At 42.0% G+C, this 7,013-nt stretch overlaps 1 pseudogene; it reads left to right on the top strand.

Moving 5' to 3' along the window:
- Nucleotides 1–6,088: 6,088 nt before the first annotated feature.
- Nucleotides 6,089–6,206, top strand: LOC127642424 (uncharacterized; annotated as a pseudogene).
- Nucleotides 6,207–7,013: the final 807 nt, after the last annotated feature.

The following is a 7,013-nucleotide window of genomic DNA, read 5'->3' on the forward strand; positions in this document are numbered from 1 at the left end:
CTTTGCACTGCGCTATCGGGGTCTTTCCACGAGAAACATATTACACTTTTGTGTGTCCGCCCCAGGGGAACCCCTATTATTACCGTATAAATATGCTTAATATGGTCGGGCCAATATAAAGCCTCTGTGAAAGGAGCACGTTTTAGGCGCCCGTGTTGGCTCTGAGCGAGCGATCGTTCCCAAACTTTGCACTGCGCTATCGGGGTCTTTCCACGAGAAACATATTACACTTTTGTGTGTCCGCCCCAGTGGAACCGTTTTATTACATTTATGCTTAATATAGGCGGCATGCTTAATATGGAGTGGTGGTGGTGGTGTAGTGGACTAAAGCACATCACTGGTAATCAGAAGGTTGCTGGTTCGATCCCCACAGCCACTACCATTGTGTCCTTGAGCAAGACACTTAATCCAAGTTGCTCGGGGAATTGTCCCTGTAATAAGTGCACTGTAAGTCAGCTTTGGATAAAAGCGTCTGCCAAATGCATAAATGTAAATGTCAATTTCTGCTTGGCACCGCTGAGGTCACAAAAGAGCTGCCGCTAGCATGTCAGGGAGTCACTTTACCTGATCGAGCTCACTCACAGACTGTGTCTGACCGCATGGCTACCTGTCGGTGCATCACAAAATGGGTGGTTTTCATCCCTATATCCCATAACCTAACCTAACTTCTTAACATAACCAACTTCTAAGCTAATAAAAGTCAAATGTATCATCAAGGCACCATGCTTACGCAAATTAAGATTGCATCACTTTATTCATCTTTAACTGTAAACTTAACCAACTTCTGAACATGACACATTTCCAAACTAAATGCAAGTCACACTGATCAAAAAGACACAACATTTACACAATATAGAGCAAGTTAGACCGTAGGAGAAGTCTGTATTTGAGTCTAAATCAAAACTCTTAAGACCGATCGAGGACAAAGCCAATCAGACAGCTAGAGGATCACATATAGAACACGTATACAACGTTTAAAAAAAAATCGGACCAACGGAACCAAAGTTAAAGAAGATGGCGTGTTTGCCATCGGTGGTTTCTATCCTCTGTCCTGCTCTGGCCTGACCGAGGGCTGCCACGGGCCCCGAAAACACTCCACTCAAACCTCGCCCGATCGACTCCAAGCGCCCCCAAGCGCGCTCCTAGCACGGTCCCCGGGACGCCACCGGGGCGCCAGCGGGAAACCAACCACGCTGTCAAATTCGCTACAGCACGCACCATATATAATGCGGGCCATAGCGAAGCCCCGTATCTCCATGGCGTACCTCCCAGAGTCACGGGGCCAATGCTGGTCTTCTCGGCAACCCCAGGCCCACACCGCCAGCACCTTCAGAACAGCAGCCACCCACAGACAAACATTTTTCTATAGACTGACATTGTATGGACTGCAGCCCAGCGCGGGGCCAAGCTATTACCACGTGCTGGTGGTTGGGAGCAGAGGGATTCAAGCCTTTAAGTTGCATTTTTAAACTTTGAAGGGTCGTTACAAATGTAAATCTTTGTGCGCTCCCTAGGCGTTTACAATTCGAGAGCCCGCTGGTGGATTGTTCCCTTCAATCGATTCCTTGAGTTTTCTTCAGTTGGTCTTAAAAAGGCTTTGAAGTGTGAAAACCCGTCGCAAAACCACAAAGTTACAATTTTAACTCACTGGAGCCTCAGCCATTTCACGTATCGCTATTTATTGTTATTATATTGTTTTTAAAGCTCCTCTTGTCACAATAAAATTCATCATCCCTTCACTTGTGAACTCATTTCTAAAATGCAACGGTTATCCGGCTTCATCAAGTTGGCAGAGGTGTGGACTCGAGTCGCGTGACTTGGACTTGACTTGGACTTGACTCGGACTCGAGTCACTAATTTGATGACTTGCGACTTCGACTTCGATAGAATTAAAAAGACTTGCGACTCGACTTAGACTTTGACAGCAATGACCTGCAACTTGACTTGGACTTCAGCCGTCTGACTTGGAAATACTTATACTTTTTAAAACCAAAGATAAGAGTTGTATAATTAAAAAATGTGCAGTAAATCAACGATTAATTTCCCAAATAGGCGATTCATTTGATTTTCAAATCTGCATTTCAACGCTCCATATTCAACCAATCAGCTTCCACGAAAGCTGGACCAAGTTTGAAGACCATGGCGTCATTTAAGGACTAGGACACAGCAAAAATTATACCAAAGGTGATATAATTGGGATATATTGAATACAGCGTTAAAGGCAACAAAAGGATTGCGACATGTAGAACCTGTGGTTACAAAATTACAGACACCTCAGTCGACAGCGTCCAATTTTGTGAGGAATCTGAAAATCCACAGACAGAGGTAAGTTGATTTACAGGCTAACAAAGTCTGCATATTGAACCGCAAACTTTTACTGCGGTCGGTAGCATTTAACGTTTTATAGCAATTGGTGTAATGGACAAAATCTTCCCGGTGTTTTATTACCCTGTTGTATGACCTCGATAAAGGAACGCCATTTATTGTGACCACACACGTTGGTGCTTTTTGAGCATAACTGGTTAAAATGTGCATGTAAACACACTCATTCTTTTTGCGGACGTGCTGGTCCTCTGTCACGCGTTTAGCTATATTTATTTAATTATATTGGTCGTGGTTCTAAAAATCACAAATCCGATCATTTACTCGGTTTGCGGCACTTTACAGTATAGAACTCGTATATGCAACTTAAATGTCTGCCCTTAGCCACTGCCTGGTAATATTTCAGATTTCACTCACCAGTTCAGCACGTTCAGCGTCCTTTCACAGCGTGTTTATAGTAAAAGTTTGGTTTGCCTTAATGTGTGTCCAAAGATAAGATCCATGTATCATCTTTATTACCCTCTTTGGTCTTTACGGGTAGATATCGATAAAAAAAAAGAAAGATAAAATTAGATTTTAAATTAGAAACTTCTAGATAAAATTAGTATACATTTACTATAGTAATTAATACTCTGACACTAATTTGGGCAAAGCGCACTAATGACTTCTTTAAGACTTGAAGCTAAAAGTTGACGATTTGTAAATTGACTTGGACTTGACTTGGGACTTGCCTGCCTTGACTTGGGACTTGCCTGCCTTGACTTGGGACTTGCCTGCCTTGACTTGGGACTTCACTCGGGACTTTAATGCAATGACTTGAGACTTACTTGTGACTTGGAAAACAATGACTTGGTCCCACCTCTGCAAGTTGGACACGTGGAGAGTTGCAATGTCAAGTCACTTTTCTGGTTGACTGTAACTTCTATATTATGTCTTTGACGGGCATAAAAACAAAAAATCATTGAAAAGTCAAAAAATGCTTTCATTGTTCAACCTTATATTATTTTTATTATTTATTATTATTTTTTGGCTGTTCATGTTCTGCAATTTTGGACACAATTTAATGTAAGACCTTGGCATGATTATTAATAAAAAAATAAATTAAAAAAAGTTATCTTTAAGGAAATCTGAATTGATGTGTTGTTATTGTAATCGATGACTCAGCGATTGAACCGTGAATGGGCTTTATTGGATTTCGCAGATTTCATTTCAAAGGGCAAAACGCCCCTAACAAGTGTGTCATCTCATTATCGTGGCAAGATTCGATGCCGTTTTTATTCTTAAAAGTTTTTCAAGTCCTTCGGTTATTTTCTGATGCATTTGTTTTTGGAACAATTTCTTTAATAGGCTATATTTACTGGACTCAAGTCTGCTCTGCTCGCAACACAATAATCTCCTCCTCACAAGCATGCCCGATAAGTTTCATGAAATGATAATAATAATAAAGGATTGAGTTTATCCCACCCAACAATTCCTACAAAAACATTTCAGCGTTCTTGTGAAAAATGCGTTCATTACCACGTCTCCATTACAGTCGTATTCATGCAAATCTTAAAGGCGTGCATGTGACATTTTTAAACCACTCACAACCTACGTGCAAAAGACTCTTCTACCTTTTCAGCGCTACATTTCCATTGCTCTCTTCTTCTGTTCATCTCTGCTCGTCACATGAATGCAGACGGAATTCTGAATCGATGACACCAAGCTTAGCAAAATCGGACCGACCGTCCTAAAGATTTATCTGTGAAACAATCCAGCCAATCAGATTCGATATGCAAATGAGGGTGGACATAATGAGGGTGGAAGTCGTTTTTACCTCTATACCTAACCCTAACCCTAACCCTAACCTAACCCTAACCCTAACCCTAACCCTAACCCTAACCCTAACCCTAACCCTAACCCTTAGTAACAAAACCGACCAAAACAGCATGCACGATGACAGACCCACCGAACGATTGGTCTCCTATCAGAAAGGAGGACTCGGACAGTCATTCAGAGATTACCATAAATCTCCCTGCCTCCCCAAAAGAACAACGCACTCCTCGCGTTCGTCCCAACCCCTGTATCAGACAGGAACAAGACCTCATCCTTATCGAGGATCAAGGGAGTGCTGAACGGGATAATCTCGGCTCACAAAGAATCACCTTAAGCCCGAAAAAGTCACCAGCCTCAGGACAGCCACACAGGCTCGTTTAAGTGTCGAACTCAACACACCTTCTGGAGCACGACGTGACTCCCAGGAGGACGGACCGAATAGACACCTAAACACGTCCAGAAAAATGATAGAATGGAAGCTGAGTGTGCTGAAAAAAATGGCTCGTTATCGGGGACTCCAATCTGTCCAAAATTCCACCTTTTAAGAATTCTGACCTCCAAATAGAAAGCTATCCAGGGGCCACGTTCAGACACATGGAGGCTGTGATCAATAAAAACGCAGTCTCCACTGACGTGGAACACGTCATCTTATCATTAGGGATTAACAGCCGGGCGCAGAACGCCAAAGACACTGCCATCAAACAGATGCAGGCGGCTTTAAGAGCGGCAAAAGTAAAATTTCCACTGGCAGAAATTTGGGTTCCAGAGTTGAACTTTTCAGGAATGCTCCCAACAAAGGAGCAAACACAACTGACCATCCTGAACGCCTATATTTCTGCCAATTTAAAACACATTCGGCCCTGTCCAGATCTGAATTTCACACTGAAAGTGACCATATACACTGGACGGTGGACACAGCCAGAAACATGCTCCAGCACTGGCTTCAACATTTAAAATAAATATCCCCACAAGCCTGTATGCGCAGGAGGGGCATCGAAATGTTGTAGGTACACTGTAAAAACTGCATTTACCTGAATGAGAAGTGAATCCAGTCGAGGGAGCGACATTGATGGCCTGTGCACACTGGTTAGCGCCTACCCTCCTTAACTAACACTTCCTAACCCCTTAACCTAACCCCTAAACTTAACCCCTTAACCTAACCCCTAAACTTAACCCCTAAACCTAACCCCTTAACCTAACCCCTTAACTCAACCCCTTAACCTAACCCCTAAACTTAACCCCTTAACCTAACCCCTAAACTTAACCCCTAAACCTAACCCCTAAACCTAACCCCTTAACCTAACCCCTAAACTCAACCCCTTAACCTAACCCCTTAACCTTACCCTAAACCCTAACCCTAACCTAACCCTAACCCTGGCTCAACTGGGTTTTGTTTATTTATCCTTGGAAATTGGTTGTGTGATTTTCTTTCATTTAGCTTTCTCTGTGGCAAAGGACAGCCTGCTCATTTATCTTGCCTCTTACAGAAAGCAGTAGAGGGTTTTTTTTGCTCTTTCTTGACTGCAACATACAGAGTAGGAAAGTACAAACAAAGTGCAGTGCTTCCAAAATTTGGTGGACACATCCGAAAGAAAGCGTCCTGAGGTAATTTTTTAAGTAGAGAAGAGTTTTCTTTGGCCAGTGGCTTATTAAGTGTTAAGCATGTAATTGTGCAGCTGAGTATGCCCTCTTTTAGCAAACCACATGGATGCTATGACACAGGTATGCAGAAAAAGAATATGTTGACGACTCCTGTGAAATTGAATGAATAGAGAGGAGGCACTTACCTTTTCAAAAAGAGAAAAATAAAAATAGACAATGTCTGAGAGGAAAGGGCCTGTTGTCTCTTTTTTAGAGCTGCAGTACAAGACAAATTTTAATGATGGCAGAGCAGCGTAAGGATGCGTGCAGTGCGCTTGCTTTAAATGGCCTGCTGGTAGCCACAGCTCTCGCTTACGGCCATACCACCCTGTGCAGGCCCGAACTCGTCTGATCTCAGAAGCCAAACGGGGCTGGTCCTGGTTAGTACTTGGATGGAGACTTCCTGGGAATACCAGGTGCTATAAGCTTTTTCTTTTCCTTGTTTGATTTAACTTATACACTCCCCCCTGGCTCAACTGGGATTTGTTTATTTATCCTTGGAAATTGGTTGTTTGATTGATTTACTTTCATTTAGATTTCTCTATGGCAAAGGAATCTAAATGAAATTTAGATTCATTTATCTTGCCTCCTACAGAAAGCATTAGAGGTTTTTTTTTCTCTTTCTTGACTGCAACATACAGAGTAGGAAAGTACAAACAAAGTGCAGTGCTTCCAAAATGTGGTGGACACATCCAAAAGAAAGCGTCCTGAGGTCATTTTTTAAGTAGAGAAGAGTTTTCTTTGGCCACTGGCTTATTATTACGTGTTAAGCATATAATTGTGCAGCTGAGTATGCCCTCTTTTAGCAAACCACATGGATGCTATGACATAGGTATGCAGAAAAAGGTATTGTGGACGACTCCTGTGAAATTGAATGAATAGAGAGGAGGCACTTACCTAACCCTAACCATAGATAGATAGATAGATAGATAGATAGATAGATAGATAGATAGATAGATAGATAGATAGATAGATAGATAGATAGATAGACACACAGACAAACAGACAGACAGACAGACAGACAGACAGACAGACAGACAGACAGATAGATAGATAGATAGATAGATAGATAGATAGATAGATAGATAGATAGATTTAAATAATGTTTAATCTATCTATCTATCTATCTGTCTGTGTCTGTCTGTCTGTCTGTCTGTCTATCTATCTAACTATCTGTCTATCTGTGTTTCTCTGTCTGTATATCTATCTAACCATCTGACTGTCTGTCTGTCTGT

This window comes from Xyrauchen texanus, unplaced genomic scaffold (assembly GCF_025860055.1).
Source record: "Xyrauchen texanus isolate HMW12.3.18 unplaced genomic scaffold, RBS_HiC_50CHRs HiC_scaffold_61, whole genome shotgun sequence".
NCBI classification, from domain to species: domain Eukaryota; kingdom Metazoa; phylum Chordata; class Actinopteri; order Cypriniformes; family Catostomidae; genus Xyrauchen; species Xyrauchen texanus.